Genomic DNA, 24662 nt, shown 5'->3' with positions numbered 1-24662 from the left:
CAATCTTATTTATATTTATTTTGTAGGGTATGGTGTGTTGTTCCAATACATGCATATACTGCAGAATGATTTACTTAGGTTAAATAGCATAGTTTTGTACCATGACTTCTGTTGGTCCACGACTTCTCTTTTCCCCCAATCTCTCTCCCATCCTGTCCTTTGGTAACAATTATTCTACTCTCTACTTCTATGAGAACCATGTTTTTTTAATTTTTTAAATTTCTTAGATTCCACACATGAATGAGATCATGTGGCATTTGTCTTTCTGTGCCTGACTTCACTTAACATGATGGTTTCCAGTTCCATTCATGTTGCTGCAAATGATAGGATATCATTTCTTTTTATAGCTGAACAGTATTCCATTGTGTATATATACTACACTTTTTTATCCATTCATCCATTGATGGGCATTTAGGTTGATTGTGGATAGCATTGCAACAAACATGAGAGTGCTGGTGTCTTTTCAATATATTGATTTCATTTCCAGTGGATAAATATCCAGTAGTGGGATATTTGGATTATAAGGTAGATCTATTTTTAGTTCCCTTAGAAACCTCCGTACTGTTTTCCACAATGACTGTACCAATTTACATTCCCCAAAACAGTGTAGGAGTGTTCCCTTTTCTCCACATCCTCTTCAGCATTTGTTATTTTTTGTATTGTTGATAATAGCCATTTTAACTGGAGTGACATGATATCTCATTGTGGTTTTAATTTGCATTTCCCTGATGATTAGTGATCTTGAGCATTTTTTCATGTGCTTGTTGGCCATTTGTACATCCTCTTTCAAGAAGTGTCTATTATTTGCTTTTTTTTTGCTGTTGAGTTGAGTTCCTTATATACTTGGAATATTAGCCCCTTATCTGATGTGTAGTTTGTAAACACTTTTTCCTAGTCTGTAGGCTGCCCCTTCACTTTGTTGATAGTGCCCCTTGCCCTTTTACGTATTTTTGCTTTAGTTGCCTGTGCCTTTGTGGTCTTGCTCAAGACAGTTCTGCCCATTCCCATTTCATTGTAGCTTTCCCTGTTTTCTTCTAGTAGCTCATAGTTTCTGCTCTTAAATTTAGTTTTTAATCCACTTTGAATAAAACATGTAACAAACTAAGTATAGAAGGAATGTACCTCAATAAGGGCCATATATGACAAACTCACTGCTAATATCACCCTGAATGGACAGAAATTGGCGACTTTTCTCTAAGATTTGGAACAAGACAAGGATGCCCACTTTCCCCACTCTGATTCAGTATAGTACCAGAAATTCTAGTCAGCACAATAAGGCAAGAGAAAGCAATAAACAGCATCCAAATCAGAAGGAGGAACCCAAACTATTCCTATTTGCAAATGACATGATCCTATACATAGAAAACCCTAAAGACCACCAAAAAAGTACTAGAACCAGTAAATGAATTCAGTATAGTGGCAGGATATAGAATCAAACACAAAAACCAATAGCCTTCCTTTATGCCAATAATGAAATAGCTGAAGAAGAAATCAAGAAAGTAATTCCATTTCCAATAGCTACTCCCCCGCAAAAGGAATACCTAGGAGTACATTTGACCAAAAAGGTGAAAGACCTCTACAATGAAAACTACAAAACATTCGTGAAAAAAATTGAAGAGGATATAAATAAATGAAAAGACAACCCATGATTATGTGTTGGAAGAATTAACATCATCAAAATCACCCAAAGCAATCTACACATTAAATGCAATCCCTATCAAAATAGCAATGACTTTCTTCACAGAAATAGAAAAAAATGATATTAAAATTTGTATGGAACCACAAAAGTAAAAGTTAAAGCAATCTCAAATAGAAAGAACAAATTCGGAGTTATCACACTTCCTGACTTCAAAATATGCTATAAAGCTATAGCAACCAGAAGAGCATGGTACTGGCATAGAAATAGAAAAATAGACCAATGGAACAGAATAGAGAGCCCAGAAGCAAACCCAAGCATTTATTGCCAACTGATTTTCAACAAAGGTGCCAAGAATGTACAGTGGGGAAAGGACAGCATTTCAATAAATGGTACCTGGAAAACTGGATACCCACATGCAGGAGATTGAAACTAGATGCTTATCACTCACCATACACAAATATCTGAATTTTGAACACACTTGTGAAATTCTGGGACATTATTTCCTACATAATGATTATCATAAACTAAGGAGCCTGCTTCTTAAGCTTAAAACATGATTTATAGCTGACAAATCACAAGTATTATCCCAGTTAAGGAATTAATTAGGGGCAATTACTCTCATGGACATTAATCCATGTTTACAGTTTAAGAGCTTGAATATGTGATAGGCTCATATGAAATATTACAGGTACATCTCTGGGTAAATTAACCCTGTAATAAATGTTGGTATCAAAATTATCATTTTTCTAGGTAAAGAATTTATAATTTGGATGTTATTTTTTGAGAATCGGAAGAACCTTTCATAGGTCCAGTCTGGTGACATTCTAATTTACTCTCAAAATTTTCAATGAGTTTAAAAACAAAAACAAAAAATGTTTCTGATAATTGCTATATACTGCTTCTCTCTGGGCAACCATTTCTTAAAGGTTAGCCTGAATCACCTGGTTTATAATTTTTAATACACTTAAAATGATGAATCAAATATGTAACCTCAAAACCTTATTTTTAAAAGCAAATATTTATCTTAAATTTGCAACTTCTTTGGTTTTCATGAGATACATATGAACACATAACTCACAATGTGAGATGCCAATAAACTAATCTCAAAGCATGGTAAGAACTAGAATAATCATTTCATGATGTTTTCTGTACAAATATTTACAATTGGAATCTGTTACATGGTTCTCTAGCAATTAACTTCTAGAGTGCAGTCAAAGATCGTCTAGGATTAGGTTAGCAGTTTCTCAAGAGGACATGGACCTCTAACCTCATTGAACTACTTCAGCGCCAGGAGGTCTTCAGTCTCGTAGATGTTTCAGGTTCTTGCAATTGTACACTTTGAGTCCTTACATATCCTAAAATAGAATATTTTTAATTTCTTAACATTTCTACTGCTATCAGAATTATAAACTTTTTTGTTATAATATTTCTGTATTTTGTTTTCTCTACGACAGGCACGCCTAATGAAATTTCTGCATACAGTGGTATGAAGCTCTCCTAAATTTCTGCATTCTGAACTTTTACTTAATGTAATGCCTCTAACAGTGCAAAAGGAGACCATTGCCTCCTAAGGAAACGTGTTTAAAAAGCAATTATATTGCCGTCATTTTTAGTCAGAAATTTTATATTTAATTCATAGAGGGATGTAAAAAAAAAACTTAAAAACCAAACATGATATTTTGAATCCCAAATTTGCTTATTACCTATATAATGTACCATCTATTCATTCATAACTCTTCAGTGCTTAACAGTTAATTATAAAGTAAGCATTCCAGTCTATTACTTGGACATTTATTCCAAAATGTAGATACAGTTTTAACTGAGTTAAGAGAAGACAATTAAGGTCAGTCCTGAAACCTAAGAAGTATTTTTTTCTCTAATTTTGCTAATTATTAATATTTTTATTTTAATTTTATCAATTTGAAGGCAAAAAGCATGTTCTGTCTCTGGCAGTTTAATAAACCACGCTTTTTTTAAAAATCACAATTTCATTTAGCTCTCTATTCCCTCTCCACCCTCTTTCACATCTCACATGAGGCTTCCCATTTCCTCAGTCTCGTTAATCGTGTTTGTGTTAGGTATCCAAGTTAAGAGGAAAGAGGAAAGAGCAGTGACAAATGAAACTTGTTGACAAGTAATGCTACATCACTAGGACTCCCAAGATGAACTTTCCTGCTACAGTTGCTTTAACTGTATGCCATCATTTTATTTATTTATTTTAATTAGTTAATTAATTGATTAATATTTATATTATTTATTTATTTATTATGAATATTCATGAGAATATTCAAGAGAGAATATGAGTGAACACATGTGGTATTTATCCCTCTGTGCTTTGCTTGTTTCACTCAACATAAGTTTCTCCAGGTTCATCCATGTTGTTGCAAATGGGAGTATTTCATTCTTTTTTATGGCAGAGTAGTCTTCCATAGTGTATAAATACCACAGTTTCCTTATCTAATCATCTATTGATGGACCTTTAGGTCGATTACATACCTTGGTTATTGTAAACAGAGCTGCAATAAACATGCGAGTGCAGATATCTCTTCAGTATGATGATTTCCTTTTTTTTTTTTTTTTGATTTTACATTTTTTTGATTTTATTTTTTATTTTATTTTGTCGATATACATTTTAGCTGATTATTGCTCCCCAACACCAAAACCTCCCTCCCTTCTCCCTCCCCCCTCCCCCCCAACAATGTCCTTTCTGTTTGCTTGTTGTATCAACTTCAAATAATTGTGGTTGTTATATCTTCTTCCCCCCCCCCCCCCCCCGGTTTGTGTGTGTGTGTGTGTATGTGTGTGTGTGAATTTATATATCCATTCCTCTGGATATATACCCAGAAAAGGGATTGCTGGATCATATGGAAGATCTATCTGTAGTTGTTTGAGAAATCTCCAAATTGTTTTCCCAAGTGGTTGTGATAATTTACAGTCCCACCAACAGTGATGTTCCCTTCTCTCCACACCCTTGCCAGCATTTGTTATTCACTGTCTTTTTGATTATAGCCAGTCTAACTGGAGTGAGATGGTATCTCAATGAGGTTTTAATTTGCATTTCCCTGATGACTAGTGATGTTGAACATTTTCTTATGTATCTGTTGGCCATTTGTATGTCTTCCTTTGTGTGTCTTGTAATGTCTATTCAGCTCCTTTGCCTATTTTTTAATTGGGTCATTTATTTTTTTTTACTGTATAATTGCTTGAGTTCTACGTATATTCTGGGTATTAGTCCCTTGTCGATGCTTAGTTGGCAAAAATTTTTTCCCACCCTGTAGGTTGTCTTTTCACTCTGTTGATTGTTTCTTTTGCTGTGCAGAAACTTTTTAGTTTGATACAGTCCCATCTGTTTATTTTTTCTTTTGCTGCTTGTGCTTTCAGGCTCATGTTCACAAAGCCTGTGCGCAGACTTAACTGCTGAAGTGTTTCACCTATATTTTCCCTTAGTAATTTTACAGTTTCAGGTCTTATACCTAGGTCTTTAATCCATTTTGAGTTGATTTTAGTGTATGGTGAGAGATGCATATCTAGTTTCATTCTTCTGCATATGGATATCCACTTTTCTGAGCACCACTTGTTGAAGAGGCAATTTTTTCCCCAATGTAGGTTTTTGTTGTCTTTGTCTAATATCAGATGGGTATAAGCCTGAGGTTTGTTTTCTGGGTTCTCTATTCTACCCCAATGGTCTGAATGTCTATTTTTATACCAGTACCATGCTGTTTTGGTTACAACAGCTTTGTAGTATAATTTGAAGTCAGGCAGAGTTATGCCTCCAGCTTTTTTTTTTTTTTTTTTTTTTTTTGCTCAGGATTGCTTTGGCTATTTGGGGTCTTTTGTTTTTGCATATGAAAGATAAGATTGCTTTTTCCATTTCTGTGAAGAATGTCATTGGTATTTTGATGGGGATTGCATTGAATCTGTAGATCGCTTTGGGTAGTACAGACATTTTTGCAACGTTAATTTTTCCAATCTAAGAGCATGGAGTATCTTTCCATCTTTTTATGTCTTTTTAAATTTCTTTCAGAAGTGGTTTGTAATTCTCATTGCAGAGGTCTTTCATCTCCTTGGTTAAATTGATCCCTAGGTATTGTATTTTTTTGGTGACAATTGTAAACGGGCTTACTTTCTTTATTTCTCTTTCTGTTAATTCATTATTTAAGTGTATAAATGATACTGATTTTTGAGCATTTATTTTGTATCCTGCAACGTTACTGAAGTTATTAACCAGCTCTAGGAGTTTTTTGATCGAGTCTTTAGGTTTTTCTATATATAGTATCATGTCATCTGCAAATAGGGAAGGTTTGACTTCATCTTTTCCAATCTGGATTCCCTTTATTTCTTTCTCTTGCCTGATTGCTCTAGCTATTACCTCCAGTACTACATTGAATAGAAGTAGTGAGAGTGGACATCCTTGTCTTGTTCCTGTCCTTAATGGGAAAACCTTCAATTTTTCCCCACTCAGAATAATAGTGGTGGTGGGCTTGTCATAAATGGCTCTCATTATGTTATGATATTTTCCTTCTATACCTAATTTGTTGAGAGTCTTTATCATGAAAGAATGTTGAATTTTGTCAAATGTTTTTTCAGCATCTATTGAGATGATCATATGGTCTTTGTCCTTGAGCTTGTTGATGGGATGTATCACATTTATTGACTTTCATATGTTGAACCATCCTTGCATCCCTGGGATGAATCCCACTTGATCATAGTATATAATTTTTTTAATATGTTGCTGTATTCTAATTGCTAATATTTTTTTGAGGATTTTGGCACCTAGGTTCATCAAGGATATTGGCCTGTAATTTTCTTTTTTACTTGTGTCTGGTTTTGGTATCAGAGTTATGTTGGCCTCATAGAATGAGTTTGGGAGAGTATCTGTTTCAATTGTTTGGAACAGTTTCATGAGAATTGGTATTAACTCTTCTTTAAAAGTTTGATAGAATTTGGCTGTAAAGCTATCAAGACCTGGACCTTTTTTTGTTGGAAGATTGCTAATTATCACTTCAATCTCCTTGCTTGTTATTGGTCTGTTCAGGTTTTTTATCTCTTCTTGGTTCAGTCTTGGTAATTTATATGTGTCTAAAAACTTATCCATATCTTCCAGATTTTCAAATTTGTTGTCATACAGTTGTTTATAATAGTCTCTAATGATTCTTTGTATTTCGGTGGTGTCAGTTGCAATATCTCCCTTTTCTTTTCTGATTTTTGTTATTTGGGTCTTCTCTCTCTTTTTTTCTTAACCTAGCTAGCAGTGTGTCTATTGTGTTTATCTTTTTGGAAAACCAACTTTTAGTTTTGTTGATCTTTTCTATTGTTTCCTGGGTCTCTATTTCATTTAGTTCTGCTCTGATCTTAATTATTTCTTTCTGTCTACTGCCTTTAGGTTTGGATTGTTGTTGTTTTACAAGTTCTTTGAGGCATAGCATCAGGTCATTTATTTGGAGTCTTTCTATTTTTTTACATAAGCATTACTGCAATAAATTTGCCTCTCAGTACTGCTTTTGCAGTATCCCACATGTTTCAGTATGATGTATCTTTGTTTTCATTAGTTTCTAGAATTTTTTTGATTTCCTCTTTAATTTCTTCTTGGACCCATAGGTCATTCAGGAGACTTTTATTTTCTATGTATTTGTATACCTTCAGTGATTTGCTTATTATTTATCTCCAGTTTTAGTCCATTGTGGTCTGAAAAGATTGTTGGAATGATGTCATTTTTTAAAATTTGCTGGGACTAGATTTGTGACCTAAAATGTGGTCTATCCTGGAGAATGTACTGTGAACTGATGAGAACAAAGTGTATTCTTCAGCTGTTGAGTGTCATGTTCTGTATATATCTCCCAAGTCCAGTGGGTCTAGGATGTAGATTAAATCCTGTGTCACATTGTTGACTTGTTGCCTGGAAGTCCTGTCCCATACTGAGGGAAGGGTGTTCTCACTATTAATGTATTAGGTCCTATCTCCTTCTTTAGGTCTAACAGTGTTTGTTTGATATATCTGGGTGCTCTGGTATTGGGTGCACACATGTTTATGATTGTTATGTCTTCTAGCTGGATAGTTCCCTTTATCATCATATAATAGCCTTCTTGGCCTTTTAAAATGTTTTTTGGTTTAAAGTCTATTTTGTCTGATATAAGAGTAGCTACTTCTGCTCATTTTTAGTTTCCATTTGCATGGTATATCTTTTTCCATCCCTTCACTTTTAGTCTATGAGCGTCTTTACAGGTGAGGTGGGTCTTTTGAAGACAGCATATACTTGGGTCTAGCTTTTTAATCCAATCAGTTAGTCTGTGTCTTTTGAATGGGGAGTTTAGTCCATTCATATTTAGAGTAGTTATTGAGAAGTGTTGTTTGATTCTTGTCATTTAATTGCTACATGTTTAGGTGTTTTGGGTTTTTTTTAATGTGACCGGTAAGGGGATTGCAACCCTTGGTTTGGTGTCGCCCGCACCGCACTCAACCAGTGAGCACACTGGCCATCCCTATATAGGATCTGAACCTGCGGAAGAAGCGCCACTGCACTCCCAGGGCCGCACTCTCCTGAATGAGCCACAGGCCGGCCCTTTAGGTGGTTTAAACATCTTTTGTTCATTATTTCTCCTTTTATTTCTCTTCTTCAATGTGAGTTGGGAATTTGAGGCAGAATGATTTAGCTTCTTTTTCTTTCTTGCTGACATTTTTGTTTTAACTGTGGGTTTTGCTCTTTCTTGTGTATTCATGATGATGGTCACCATTATTCAGATTCCAGATGAATGACTCCCTTGAGAATTTCTTGCAGGGCTGGTCATGTGGTGGTGAACTCCCACAACTTTTGTTTATCTGGGAAATACACTATTTTGCCCTCATTTCTGAAGGAGACCATACTGAATAAAGAATTCTTGGCTAGCAGGTTTTTTTTCTTTCAGTATTTTGAGTATATCATTCCACTTTCTTCTGGCCTGTAGGGTTTCAGTTGAGAAGTCTGCTGTTAGTTTGATGGGGGTTCCCCTTTAAGTGACCTGATGCTTTTCTCTTGCTGTTTGTAGAATTCCCTGTTTGTCTTTGAGCTTTGTGAATTTAACTATAATATGTCTTGGGGAGTATCTTTTTGGGTTGAATCTGTTTGGGGACCTTTGAGCTTCCTGGATCTGAAGGTCTGTATCTCATCCTACACCTGGGAGGTTTTCTGTTACTATTTCCTTGAGTTCATTTTCAATACCTTTTCCTTTCTTCTGCCCTTCAGGAATACCCAAAATTCGGATGTTAGAGTACCTGAGGTTGTCTGCTATCTCTCATAGGTTTTCCTCATTATTTTTAATTCTTTTTCCTTTTTTTTCGTCTGCCTGAGTTATTTCAAAAAGACCATCTTCAAACTCTGAAATTCTTTCTTTTGCTTGCTCTACCCTGCTGCTCAAGCTCTCAGTCATGTTTTTTCTTTCACTGAGTGAGTCTTTTATTTCTAGAAGTTCTGCTACACTTTTTTTTATGGTATTAATCTCTTTGTAGATTTCCTCCTTCACATTGTGGATGTTTTTTCTTGTTTCATTGTGTTCTCTAATGAGTCTTCGTTTATTTCTTAAAGTTTTCTTAAGATCATTCCTTGAAATTCTTTTTCAGACATTTCAAGGATTCCCTGTTCCATGGAGTCTGACTTTGGGGCATTACTGTATCCTTTCAGTGGTGTTTCTTCTTGATTGTTTGTGCTTCTAGTGTTTTTTCGCTGTTGCTTGGTCATTTGGTAGGAGGTTTGCTTCTTCTGTTACACTGAGGTTGGCTGTGGTGTGGCCTTGGTTGCTACTGTGGGGGGTGAATTGTCATTGCTTGACAGTAGGTGTAGTGGTGGTTATGTTAAACCACCTTGGTTCCCGTTTGAGACTCTGTGGTCATAGAATGAGCCTCTAGCACGTGGAGCTCTGCTGGGCCAAACTTGGTGGGTCAGAACTGTAGGCTGGTGCTCCTCCCTGGCTCTGAGGCAGGATGAAGGGCTGTGTGGAGCCATATGGTTCTGCTGGCTGGTGTTGCTGCCAGCTGCCACTGGTGGACTCATCTGCATGGTGCCTGTCCAGGGCATGGGGTGGGGCCTGGAGCTACCCACCCTCCCCCCCACCAGGGTCCAAGGCAAGTAAGCCACACTTTGATTACAAGTGAGTTAAATCATTTTCCTTGGTTAATTGGACATCTGTACTTTCTCTGTAGATAGATTTCCTTTTTTCCCCTTTCTTCACTTATTGTGGTGTTCATATTTTCTTTACTGATTGGAGAAATTTATCATTCATATAGATGGTAACTGTTGCAGACTGAACGTGTTCCCTCAAAATTCATAGGTGGAAACCCCAACTCTTAATGGACTATATTTGGAGATAGAGCTTGTAAAAAGGTAATGAGGTTAAATGAGTTCATAAAAGTGGGGCCCTAATCCAATAGGACTGTTATTTTTATAGGAAGAGGAAGAGACACTAGGGATGTGTGTGCACAGATAAAAAGCCATATGAAAACACAGCCACGTGGCCATCCAGAAGCCAAGAAAAAAGCCTCAGATAAACCCAACCCTTGGACTTTCAGCTTCCAGAACTGCAAGAAAATAAACTTCTGTTGCTTAAGCCACCTAGGTTGTGGTGTTAGTTATGGTAGCCCCAGCAGACTAACACAGTAACTAATATTTTATCTATTACTGCGTTGAAAATCAGTTTTTTTCCTAGTTTATTCATGGTACTTCAATTTTGTTATGATAATTAATTAGTTCTTTTAAGTAATCAAATCTATTAATGTTTTTCTTCAAGGTCTTTACCTTTGGATTCATGCTTAGAAAGATTTCCCAAGTTCCAAGATAATATCAATATTCATTTATTTTTTCTAGTTCTTTTGTGATTTGATCTTATGCATTTAAATTGAAGTTATGTTTAAATCTTTAAGCATGTATAATTTATATTGCTATATGAGATGAAATTCAAACAGACTTTATTTCTTTCTAAAAGGTTAATCAGTTATTTTAACACTATTAATTAAATGATTCATCTTCTTGTTACTGATCTGAAGTGATAATTTCTTATATACTGAATGAGTTTTCATATTTTGGTGACTTTATATCCATTGACTTATATTGATGTTAGCATCATAATCACAGTCTTGTGACTCTTGAAATATCACTGAAAATTGTGACACCAAAAAAAAGGAAATGAGTCTGTTCTCGCTGCCATTGACATTCTCACACATTGTTTCCAGAACATTATTTTGGCTTTTGTATAATTAATTTTTTTCAGTTGAAAATTTAATCACATTGTCTTGGTCTTACACTAACCGCACTTGGATTTTGTTTGGAATTGACCTAAATACATATGTCATTTAAATAATAATGGTACCTTTACTATTTAAGTTTTCCCATTTGAAAGTGTGGTGTATCTTTCATAGTAATCACACCTTATTCACATTTCTTAATCAAATCTTAATGTTGTTATTATATAGGTCTCATACAGTTTTTGTTACATTTATTTTTAGTTTTTTAAAATTATTACTATGATTGGTATTTTTATTTCTAATGTATTTTCTAACTAGGTTTTGGCAGTGTATAGGAAAGCTGATGTTTGTATATTTACTGTAAGTAGGAATTTTCCTATTTTATTATATCCAAAGTTATAAGGTTGATTTTTGTGTTTTCAAAAAAATTATTACTGTCTATAAATAATTTTGCTTCATCTTATTAGTAATTTATACTCTTGTAGTGTTGCATTGCTTAAAACTGCTAGAAAAAACTGCATAACAACAGCATTGGAAGAATTTTTGTTTAGCTTTTGAGAAATGCCTTTAGTGTTATACCAGAAAGAAGATATAGTGATTCTACATGTATATTCACGAAACAATAGAACTGAAAATATGTGAAGCAAAAACTAAAAAAAAATGAAAACAGGAATAGAGATACTCACAATTATGTATAAAGACAGGAAAATATCTAAACCCTTGGGAACTAAATGACACACTTCTTAATAACCCAAGGTCAGAAGAGAGTATCAAGGAAAATTTAAAAATACATTGTACTGAATGAAATGAAAATATAACACTTCAAAATGCATGGAATGCAGCTAGGTGAGTGCCAAGAGGCATATTTATAGCACTGAAATACATATACTCAAAAAGAAAAAAAAGACAACCTAAAACAAGCAGAAGGAATGAAATAGTAAATATAAAATCATAAATAAATAATATCAAAACAGCAAAAAATTAGAGAAAATCTTTTCAAAGTTGGTTCTTTGAAAAGATCTATAAAATTGAAAAGTCTAGCAAGACTGACAAAGAAATGAGAGAAGACCTAAATTATCAATATGATGTATGAAAGAAACTACAGATATATAAGTGTTTCAGTTAAACAAACTGTGGAACATCAATAACATGCAATGCTAAGAGTATATAGAAATAAAAAGAAACAAACTAATGATATATGTGACCACGTGAATGAACCACATTGAGAGAATTATACTGAGTGATAGCCAATCCCAAAAAGTTACATATCATATGATTCCACTGTACAACATTCCTGAAATTATAAAAATAAAGAACAGATTAGTGGTTGCCAGCGTTTAAGGCAGAAGGGAAAGGGATTTGGCTATAAAAAGTTCACATGAAGAACCCTTGTGATGATGGAAACACCTAGTATCTTTACTATACCTATGTCAATATCTTGGTTGTGGGGTGCTATAGTATTGCAAGATGTTACTATTAGAAAAAACTGGGAAAAAGGTACACACAATATTTCTATATTATTTCTTCTGCTGCCTGTGAGTTTACAATGTTTACAAAACAAAACCTTAATAAATTATTAATTATTTAACAAATTATTTCATTTCTTGTTACAAGTCAACATACTGGTTACTCAGGCATGGAGAGATAGGGACTGGCAGGGAACACTGGGAATTGTGCAGGGCTTCCTAGGTGCTGGTAATGATCTGTTTCTTAAAATGGGTGTGAATTACACACAGATGTGTTCATTTCTTGGAAATTCATTAAACTATACACTTATAATCATACACTTTTCCGTATGTATGTTATTCTTTAATTAAAATTTTAAAAATGAGATGTCACGGTGTGAAAGATATTGTTTTGGCAGGTCCAAATAAATCAGTAAAATAAAGGAATGAAGCAAGAAGACAAAATGTTATCTATCCGTCTTTTAAGAAGATGAGAATATGTAGCTAATGACAAAAATCCCATCAAATCAAATATTATTTTTTACTATTAATGATAAATTCAATAACACTGCAGGCTTTTGTTAGTGATACTCCTCAGTGAGTCTTTCCATCTCTGTGCTTGATTCCCCACCTCCCACAGCCACCAGCACCTTACTGCTTCAATTAATGATGCCCTGCCTCTGCCTCTTGCAATGAGGCCTCCTTTCCGAACATGTCCCGTAATCGGTCATTTTCTCACTTCCACTCTTTTGAAAGAGTGGTCTTCACTTGCAGTCTCCATTTCCTCTGCTTTCAACAATTCCTTAACACTATGCATCTGAGGAATGGTTACATTGCTGTGCTGCATTCTTACATTGTATTGTAATCATGTGTGTGTTACTCATTTGCATACATCAGACGAGCAGCAGGGAAGAGACCTGCCCTGATGATATTTACTCATCACCCTATTAGTCGAACCAAGTAAAACACTTCGCATTCCTGAAAACTGCATTAATTTTGAACACTGGAAACTTTCATAATTTTTAATATTAATCTTTTAAATTTAATCTTTAATATTTCTTCTCCTTCAGTCCAACAGTTAGATTTAACTCATTATTACAAAATATATATATATAAATGGTCTAATTAATCAAGATAAAAGAATACAAAGATGGGAGTTTTAAAAAACTCTAACTATATCCTGTTAATAGGAAATATATCCTAATTAGAGCCATATGCAGAGGATGAAAAAAATGTTGGAAGAATACACCACATAAATATAAACTGGAAGAGTACTAGTGGAGCAATATTAGTATTAGACCAAGAAAGGATTAAGGTAAAAATAATTACTAAAGAAAAAAAGATTACTTCATAAGAAAAGACTTATATGCACAAATAAGAATTATTTTATATTTTATGGTTCTAGTGAAATTATTTCAAAATATATAAAGGAAAATTAACAGAACTGCTTAGGGGGATAGAAAAAGACATAGTCCCAGCGGGGAATTTTAAAATACCTCTCTCAGTAACCGGAAAAAAAATTGCTAAAAATCAGCAAGGAAGATTTGAGCCATATAATGAGCAACCCAGATCTAATGGTCATAAGCCATTGTACCAATTCTCTTTCTGTTCAAGCAAATCAAAACATTGCTTAAAAAATTGTCTATATACTTGGTCATAAAAGTAAGCTACAAAAAAAATTTAAAAGAGAGAAAACAATAGAACATATCCTCTGATTATCATTCAATTAAGCCAGGAATTATTAACTACCTAATTAGGAAAATAAGTTAAATTATTAGGAAATGATTCTTAAGAACCCGTCATCATAAGCAATTATAACAAAATAGTAAAATATTTTTAACAAAATGATATTTAAGAACTATGAATTAAAACTTTAGGATACAGCTAAAGCAATAGGAAAAAATATAGCCTTAAAGGCACATATTAGAAAATAAGAAAGATTCAAATTTAGTAAGATATGCATCCAACTCAAGAAGCTAAAAAAAATAGCAAAATATACTTGAAGAATGCATTAGTGAAGTAGGAAACGAAGAGAATGAACAAAGCCGCAAGTGTTTTTCTTCAAAATACAAACTAAAGGACAATTCAAGAAAAAACCAAAAGCAAAACAACAAATATCTGGAGGGCAAAGAAGACATGATCTAAAATGCTACAGACATTTAGAGGATAATAAATGGATATTATGATAATTCTATGGTAATAATTTTTAAAAGTTAGGTAAAATATATTCCTAAAAATACATAATTTTCCAATTTGATTCAAGAAATCAGGAGATACGACACCAGTTTGCAAAACTGACCGCCTCCCTTGGATTGAGAAGATTTAAATAATGTACTAGTTATGAAGTCATTTTGCATGGGTTTGAATCCAAGCTCCACTATTTATTAGCTGTATGGGAAAATTATTCAACCTCTCTAAATCTCAGATCTCCCATTTGAAAAATGAGGTTAAATAATCACATCTCCTCCCAGGTTGTTTTAAGGATTGAATAAGCTAATTTATGGAAAGAGCTTAGCACAGAGTTGGGCAATTAATGTCAGATATTATTAATAACATCATCGTTGTCATCAATCTTTCAAAGGCTAAGGGTGGCATTTCAAAGCCTCCCCTACATTTATATTTCTGGCAATCTCCTGTATGTTTCTCATAGTTTTATTTTGTATGCTTCAATGATATTATTCAACAAAAAACATTCATGTTTATTATATTTTCATTATGAACTATGTATCCTTCAAAAGTAAATCATCCTCATTGCCTCATTTAATGACTTCTGTTTGGAATTCCACTTAGATATTGTGTAATATTGTAGGCACCGTATTAAATACTGATGAAACACATAAGAATAAGATATGGTTCTGCTTTCTAGAAGCTCATATCATGTTAGGGATACAGACAAATACACACAGAATTGCAGAGTAAATTGGTAAAGGTTTACATGGAAGTAAAGTAAACTCAACATGTTATGGAAAAATATAGATCCATCTCATTGAAACTTGGATGATGGGTTGGGGCAAAAGGAGTCTTCCTAAAAAATGTTTACCTTGCCAGTATCTGTAAGTATCTGCAAAGTAGAAGAGTAGAGGGAGAAGAATTATAGATGTAGTTGAGTATAAAACAGTATGGCAGACGGAAAAGAATTACAAAGTACTCAGATATAAGAGGACATGTCATTCATGGGATACTGCAAGTATTTTGGTTTGATTAATTTTGATAAGATGACTTTAATTTAATTAAATTAGTTAATTTCTTTTATATTTGGGCATTTGAATAGCAGTTTTGTAAGATGCAAAAATATTTCATTTGTTCATGTACCCTTATAATTCATTTAGAACAGAAGAAACTTCATGTTGACCTAAGTTTCCTCCTGTGGAGGCAGAATATTTTCAGTGCTGCAGTGAGACAGCCCATTAACATCGCCTAGTTCAAGACTGGTCAACCCAGGGATCTTAGACATTTTAAAAACTAGGCTACAAATTAGTTTCAACTCTATACTAAAACATTTTAAATTTATGTCTGCTGTCACAGCAGAAGGGGAAGAAATGACTTTGTTATTTTTGATTTCAAATAACGTTGGGGGGGAAACCATATCTTTATCTATAGTACAGTGCCTCCTTTGCACAGCTCCTTTTAAATAACTTCATGTTCAGCCTAAGAACAAACTACTGAAGAAATGGATTATTTATCATATTAGTGGAATGTATTCAGATTCAATATCAAGAATATATGAAGAAATGTTTCTATGAGCTTCAGGAGATTTCTACATCTATAATCTGCTTTTCCAGTCATGTGGTCAAATATAGTGATGGCAGACATGCATATATCAGAAACTCAGTAAATTCTTGTAAAGTGAAAAGGCACACTTAGAAATAGCTATTTTTGTTCTTCACCTCTCTAAAAAACATGTAAATATTTATGTTCACAGTAGATAAAAATTCATAATGAATTGACAGATGTTTTCCACGAGTGCCCAGAAATTTAAGAGCAATTTAACTAATCATGTAAATATAATGTCATATTTTCTTTGTCAAACAAGTCACATGGAATTGAACATTCTTAGAAATAAAGCAAAAGATAAGGTAGCGTGTACCAAATAACCTTCAAAATATCAAATAAATTTTACCCCTCTTTATCCCTGGGAACTCCGGCTCACAAAGCTCCCTCTCTGGCTAAAATGTTCAATTATTTATCTGCCCAATGAAATTGATGGTGTGTCTCTTTGGTCACCAGGAAGATCTCATTGCTGCCTTATCCCAATTCTCTAATATTTCAAAAGCTTCTACTAGCAATTCACCATCTTAAATTTTTTAAAAATATGTTTCTCCTCTTTACAGAAGACAATACATTAAACAAATTTGTCATGAAGGATGAAGCAAAAGCTGAACAAAAGTGAGGGTACCAAGACATTATTTTATGAACGGGCACAGCCTGCATGATCTAATGCAGCGCATGTTATATATGGATCATTGCAAAATTGCTTCACAATGTTACTTTTACTTCTTTGACTAATCTGTATGCTGCTGAGAGCTGGGCCTTCTACATGTTTTTCTTGTGTAATTCGTAACAGTTGTTCGTAGGCATAAGAAAGGGAAGATGGGAGCCTGGACTCTGGTCCTTCACCCCAGCTTCAGTCCAAGCTGCTGTATTGTTTCATATTTTCTATATTGGAATATATTTTTAAGAAATTTTAATATAGTACATTAGAAACAAAATTTTTAAAGGAAATAGAAAGAAAGGAAGGGAAGAAAGAAGGAAGGAAGGGAGAAAGACCACTGTCCAAAGCTAGGAATACAGCAGGATAGTGGGTTGATGAACCATAACAGTTTATTACCCAGGCATCTTCGTTTCTTGTTTTTCTTAAAGAAAAATTAAGTTTTATTTTCAGAGTTAAGTGATGATTAATTATTAGTTAAATTCGAAAAACTTTAAAAGTGCTATAGATTTTGTGAAGTCTTTCTGGTTTTCACAATCTCATTTTATACAAGGACCATAAGTCCTTCTGGAATCAGATCTGAAATTCTTAGAGTCGACTACAAAAAGAGGAGCTTTCATTGAATTGCTAATACTGAGAAAGGCGAGTGACATTCGAGAGTAGGATTCCAAAGACAAAAACAGCACAGTTGTGCCCAAAGTGGGAGATTGTCCCATATTACATAAACAAAATTTTGAAGTCAGTCCTCCTTTATTTGACTTTAAAAAAGTGACCTTTCAGAAAAATTTCTTTTACAAACATGTTTTATGTCTCATGAAGTTGAATTTCTAGAACACTTCTTTTACCAGATTCTTCTAAAATACCTACAGATACAGACTTCTATCATCTTTTTTAAAAAATGTGTTTAATATTAATATCATATTTTACATTCCCACTTTTCCATGTTTTTGTCATACAAGAATAAAAGGCTATCTTTGTAGAATTCTATTTTTTAGCAGAGAGCTTTACAACTTGGAAATCTCTCTCATTCTCTCTCTTGTTCTCTTAATTCTAATGAAATAAGGAAAAATCCTTAGCACTGGTAGTAATGATATACCAAATTTATCCCATTACTAAAACAAAAGGCATCAAGAACCAAAATTTTAACTTTGTCTTTGGTTTATAATGTACTTTCAACTTCTCCATTTATTTATTTATCTATATTTATTGAAACTTAATTGATCGTACATATCTGTGGGGTACAATGTTGAATATCAATACATATGTGCATTATGTGATGCACAAATCAGGTTAATTAGTATATTCAACATTATGCTATCTGATCATTTTTTTCCAGCCCTTTATCAATTTCTTGATACCCCCCTCCCCTACTTCGCACCTCTGGTTATCTCAGTTCTGTTCTCTACTTTTGAAAGTTCCACGAATTATTGTGATTGCCGTGTCTCTCTTTCTTTCTTTGTTTTTTTTTTTTTTTAGCTCCCACTTATGGGTGAGTACATGTGGTATTTCTCTTTCTGTGATTGGCTTATTTCACTTAATGTAATTTTCTCTAAGTTCATCCATGTTGCTGTGAATGGCAGAATTTCATTTTTTTTTATGGCAGAGTAGTATTCCATGGTGTATATATACCACATTTTCCTTATCTGTCTATGGACATTTAGATTGGTTCCCACTCTTGGCTATTGTTAATAGAGCTGTGATAAACATGAGAGTGCAGGTATCCCTTCAACATGATGATGTTCATTTAAAGAAAATCCTGTCATCAGTGCTTATTTTTTCATTTAGTTTATAAAGTACCAAACTCCCAATGCTAATATGTCTCGATAATGGTCTTCCCTTTAGTTTTGTTTTTAAATACTCCACTCTAGACAAATGCAAAGACTCAGGAAGTAAAAAATTTTATCAGGATAACATAATCCTGTGAATACTGTTTCAGAGCATGGATCCAAAAAAAACCAAATTTTAATTGACATTTGCTTATATATTAATAAGAAATACAAAAATCAGTGGGGAAAAAATAGCCTGGGCTTGAAAGAAAGAAAGAAGTTATCAGAAGAAATTTCACTTTGATATGTTGGATACAATTTGGAAAGATGAAGAAAGACTATGTTGATAATCCCAGTTCTTGTCAAGCTCATTATTTGGCCCACATTAAAAAAGAAAAATTCAGTAATATCCTGTTTTCTCTTATTTGACTTCCAGAAATGGAAAATTATATTCTGAGATCACATGAATGTATTCTAAGAGGATATGCATGATTTTCTTCTCCTCAGTGTATTATAATACTGTGGTGTAGATATTTTTATGTGACAGAATGAGTGGAACAAAATTTCCTATCCAAAAATTACTGAGAACTTTTTGTGCCCTATTTTGTAATTCTTTAAAATAACTACCTTGTTCTCTTACCACAAAAACCTTCTCTTTGACTTCATCCTTGGGAGCCTATTAAGATTTCTTCAGCATGTTTGGTGAGAGGGGAAATATTTCAAAGTGTGATTCAGTCTACTGTTTGGAAACTTGGAATAAGAAGCCAACAGATTTTTATAGCCATATAAATGTGATGTGGCTGACCAAGAAGCTCCTAGTCTGAGTGTCAAAGACAAGTCACAGGATTAGAACATCTATGAGTTATTCTCAGGCCCTACAAAAAGATATATTCTCAGTTCTCTCCATGATTTGCACTACCCTTTGTTGAAAATTCTTTCACTGTTTTATAAATAAGCATTCAGCTATTAGTCTCTATAGCATTTATACACAATGAATTTACATTAGTGTGAAGAAATATATTTTATTCTTATTTAGCCTGAGTGAGTGCTTCTTTTTTAGAATCCTTAATTATAACTACTTCAATATTTTAACAGTTTTCTGATTTCTTACTAAATTTTCTGGTGGTTTCTTGGACTTATTTGCAACAGAGTAAGCATCAGCTCAGAATGACCCCGAAAGAGTTCATATTTTTGATATCTAAAAATATAAGACCACTGCTTAGAAGAAAAGGAACCTCTTTTGCCCAGAAGTGGCAGCCATAAAGCAACAAGAAAAAAAAACTGTAATATCTCTTCCAAGGTTATTGTACCCAAATTGTCTTGTGCTAAGTTCACATGTGATGAGCAATCTGAGAATTAACTCTTCGGAAGAGTAACACCTGAAACTTGCCTTGAAGTCTTTAGTTCTTGTTGTGGGTTATTGCATTTGGCAATTCTTTGTTTTCTACAGAAACATCACAACAGAGTCAGAGTGTCTAGGCCACACACAAACATTCTAGACATACTTAACATTGTTGATAGAGGCAGCACGGGCAATGACTAAAAGGGCTTTTCAACATCACATGCCTTTCATTTTAAGCCCTTTAATATTCCAGCATTTCTGTGAATTAAATATAATTTATACTTATGAATGGGGCAGGTAAGGAGAAGTGAATTCCCACAAGCATATTGTCATGACAAAAGAAGAAAAACTCTGAGTCCTGCAACAGGTGTCTTAATTTAATATACGTCAAACTTGCTCCTAAAGATAGAAGAGTTCAGGGATTCTTCTAATACACCTTTTCCCAGATTAATCCTTCAAAAAAAAATCCTTAAACTTGTGGTATATAGACCTAAAAATCTTTTAAGTTATAGACTGGAGAAAAATTATCTATTAAAATCACTAGTTATTGTGCTATGTAAAATTATAATGCTTTTACATAATTTTTCCCAGTGATTGTTTTGTCTGTTTCTGAAGTATTATTAAGTCTTCAGATCCTTAAAAAATTATGGCTTGGACCCATTAGAAATAAATTCATCATGTAAAGAAATCATTTTTCTTATAATGCCAGTGATTAGGATTTTTCTTTTCTCTTCAGTACATCTTAGGACCATTTTATACGTTTATTCATTCAAGCCTAACCTAGTGCCTTTGAGATTATAAGTAGACTCATTAAATATTTATTGGTTTTTAAAATTTTCATTCAATTCAAATCAATGAACGATTATTGACCATTTGCCATAGATGAGACACTATCAGAATGTGACAGGTCATTTAAAAACTATGAGTTTGCTCTTTTTCCCCAGAGCTTAGAATCTCATAAGGAGGTTAGATATTTACAGAACAAATGCAGAGTAAAGAATGATCACTTGTAGTGGAGGCTCAGTGTGTGAAGGGAATAGGATGGAGAGAGGGGGCACTTCCAGATGGGGTCATTGAGAAGAGGTGGCAGTTCAGATTGGCAGTTGCGATCTGTCTTCTGAATGAGGCAGCCACTGGGATTTCACGTAGATTACACAGTGTGGAGGCGGGAAACATTCAAGGTCTGTGAAAGGACTGGGTGGAAGATGATTGAATGCAAATAGAGTTTTCATGATTAATAAAGTAAGCTCATTTGAAAAAGTGGAAGGTCGTGAATACCACGCTAAAAAGTTTAGAGTTGGTTCTATAGAAAAGGGAAGTATCTGAGAGATTTCAAGACAAAGGTTGTCTGTGCTTCAGCAAAACTAGTCCAGGATTAGAGACCAGGATGGATGAAATTAAGTAGGGAAGAATGGGAGCAAAATACTATTAAATAGGATATTCTACTAATTTAGGCAAATGACTATGGTAACACAACGTTCAAATTTCCCATCTCACACACACATACTCTCACTCTTCCTCAACCCATATTATCCTCCACTTACTTCCCTATATCTCTTTCTTCTTTCCATTCACAGCCAAATAATCATTTTCCTCACTCTTCATCTCCATTTCCTCTGCTCCAATTCACCTCCTTAACTATCTGAAATTTAGCTTCCCCCACCACTAAGCAAATAAAATTGCTCTTGCCAAGTATATACTTCCTATAGACGTTTCCTAAAATATGCTTTCCCACTGGCCTGCATAATGCTGCACCTCCTAGTGCTCCCCTTACTCTCTGCCCACTCCTCAATTTCCATTTGGAGTTCTTCTTTCTCCACTTCCCTGCTGGTGCTCTTCAGGCTCCTGTTGCAGGAGCTTGTCCCTTCTGATTCCACACAATGTTGTGAAGGGAGGTCAATTGTTCTCAGATCTCAGCTATCATCTGCATGCTAATGATTACCTCATGTGTGTCACCAGCATGGATTTCTCTTGAGCTTCAGAATCATGGATACCTGACAATGCAGGTCCTTTGAGAAGCAAGTGTCAAAGCTCTAAGAGAGTCTTGGCCGGGCTGGTGGTGGGCTGCAGGGCTGACTCCCTGTTGGAAGCATCCCATACAGGGCAGGAAAGGCCTGGCTCAGTACTCCACCATGGTCAATGTTGGATGCCAGTAGCCTTGAGAGTGTGGCCTTGTAGTGACAGCAGAGGAGGAGCATGAAGTCGTAGCAACTGGAGGCTGTTGGTTTTCGGAATAACTCTGATGGGGAGAGCCAAGCACCCCCATGGCTGCCACTCCAGCCACTTCAACTGAACACCCCAACTTAGACGTTCCACTGACACTGCAAACTCCCCCATGTCTGGGACTACCACATCATTTCCCTGTGAATCCCACCTCCACCCAAACTTTCCTCTTCTGGGTTTCCATACTACCAAGAATGAATACATTTTCCTGGGACAGAAAACTAGGTTTTGTTCCTAGGCCTGATACTTTCATCTCCCAAATATGAGGTACTCTCAAAAACAAAGTTCATGGAAAAATAGAATGGAAAGATATTGTGAATCTTTCCTTGAACTTTTTGAAATGCCCTCATACTATTCACATTTCCTCTTTTCTTGAAGCTTACTAACACTCTGTTACCCCATTAACACTCAGGTGAGTCTTCTAACTGACTTTTTTCCTTCAGTTTTGTCTCGATCCCTTCTCTACACCATAGCCACAGTGGTCTTTCTAAATAGCATGTCCAAGTATATAACTTTACTGAGTGGAGCCCTCCTCTGATTCTCCATCAGAGTTGGTGGTAGGCCTAAAATGTTTAAAGTTGAAGCGGCCAAAGTCTCCGATGAGACTTCTTATCCTAATCCCCATCTTACCATGACCATCGCCTACCATGACCATTGCTTACCATGACCATTGCTTACCATGACCAACGCCTACCATGACCATCACTTACCATGACCATCGCCTACCATGACCATCGCCTACCATGACCATCGCTACCATGACCATCACCTACCGTGACCATCGCCTACCGTGACCATCACCTACCGTGACCATCGCCTACCATGACCATCGCCTACCATACCCATCGCCTAGCATGACCATTGCTTACCATGACCATCGCCTACAATGACCATTGCCTACCATGACCATCGCCTACCATACCCATTGCCTACCATGACCATTGCTTACCATGACCATCGCCTACCATGACCATGTGCTTACCATGACTGTTCCTCTTAGGCCAAAGGCCAGCCTTCTTAGAAAATACTACCTGAACCCGTGGGCCCATCTCACCCCTCCAGCACTATGTATGGCTACTTGTCACTTCAGGCATACTGAAATTCTTCCCATTCTCTTGGCTTAGAAAATTGTCGCCACCACCACTCTCATTTCAACACAAACTTTCATCTACTTATCTTTTTACACATTTCTCAAGTCTTAGGTAAAACACCTGGGTACTTAGTCCTTATATGATATCTTTTGCTTCCCCTGACATTTTGATTACCAGACTGTAATATTACAATTTTGGTATATTTGTTTTAATTTTGAAATATTCGAAATATATAGAAAAGCACACAAAATAATGATACCCATTTGCTATTTTACTTCAAATTTCTTTCTCTCTCATTTTAGAGAAATACATTGGTTAAAATGAGTAAAGTTAGCATTACATATTTTAACACAGATAAATCTCAAAGTGTGGAATCACCTCCTTTCTTGTCTACCTTCCTGGTAGAAACAGAGAGCTCAGTGAGGACATGGGCAGTGTCTATCTGGCTCTGTTATGTCCCTTGTGCTTTCAAACTTCATGTTTAAAATAATATTAAGCAAATAAATTAATGAAAGGAAGAATGAAAAGTGGAAGGATAGGACAGTTCTGAGAGTTTTTAACATGGCCCTTATCTTCTTCAGTATAATCTCTCGATGTAAACTCACCACCGCTTTGATGCTGTAGATGTTATTTACTAACAGGGGCTTTGGATTCACAGACTCTCCATGACAAAGGAAATAAAAAGTTGAATTTTAGTTAAAGTTGGTAATAAGAAGTTAACAAACAAAAATCCTGAAGATACTTCTGATAAAGTTTGAGATCTTTTCTCAGTTTTAAAGGAAACAGATTAAATATTAGTTAGATAATTTTGCTTCTTTCCCAGCTGGGAGAGCCAAAAATGGGTCTTACACAGATGGGAGGCAGGTATATGACAAACCACTCCATCAGAATTAGTTCCTCCCACTATCCAGTGCTCTTGATGGCTGTAAACAATCTAGCACTTGTGCCAGCTGGATAAATTTGACCTCTGAAGGATCTGTGTTTGTGTGGAATTAAACGCCCTTACATTTAAAAAACACTGCTTGAGAAGTGATAGAAATGGGACTGTCAGCTACTTGTGCCATTGGCTTGCCTAATAATCAGCATATTTTCTGTGAGTGATGTGTTCCACTTCACTAGCAGATGTTTAAACCACACACTCATTTTCTATTTAAATAAATTTTAATCTTTCTAGAATCATATACGAGTTTGGTTTGGGATTATGGGAAAAAATGAGGAGATTCCACTCCACATAGTTCAAGCAGTAAAGTTGGGAAGGAAAAGAAAGCAAGCCTCAGGAAGCCACGTGCTCTGCCTAGCATCACACAAGGTCAGTCTGTGTGCAATGGGTACATCACACAGTAACAGGTCCCTGTGCAGGCAGCCACCCTCACCTTACCTTGTTCAAGTCCTTAGTTCGTATGTTCGCATTCCTTCTATTCTCCCATTTTAGTAAAATTGCACATAGAGTTAGGCTATTCCATAAGCGATAGCAGTCAGTAATTCTCAATAAATAACATGACCCACAATCACTAGTG

The sequence above is a fragment of the Cynocephalus volans genome, chromosome 15 (genome assembly GCF_027409185.1).
Source record: "Cynocephalus volans isolate mCynVol1 chromosome 15, mCynVol1.pri, whole genome shotgun sequence".
In the NCBI taxonomy this organism is placed as follows: domain Eukaryota; kingdom Metazoa; phylum Chordata; class Mammalia; order Dermoptera; family Cynocephalidae; genus Cynocephalus; species Cynocephalus volans.
This window is presented reverse-complemented; position numbering follows the sequence as displayed.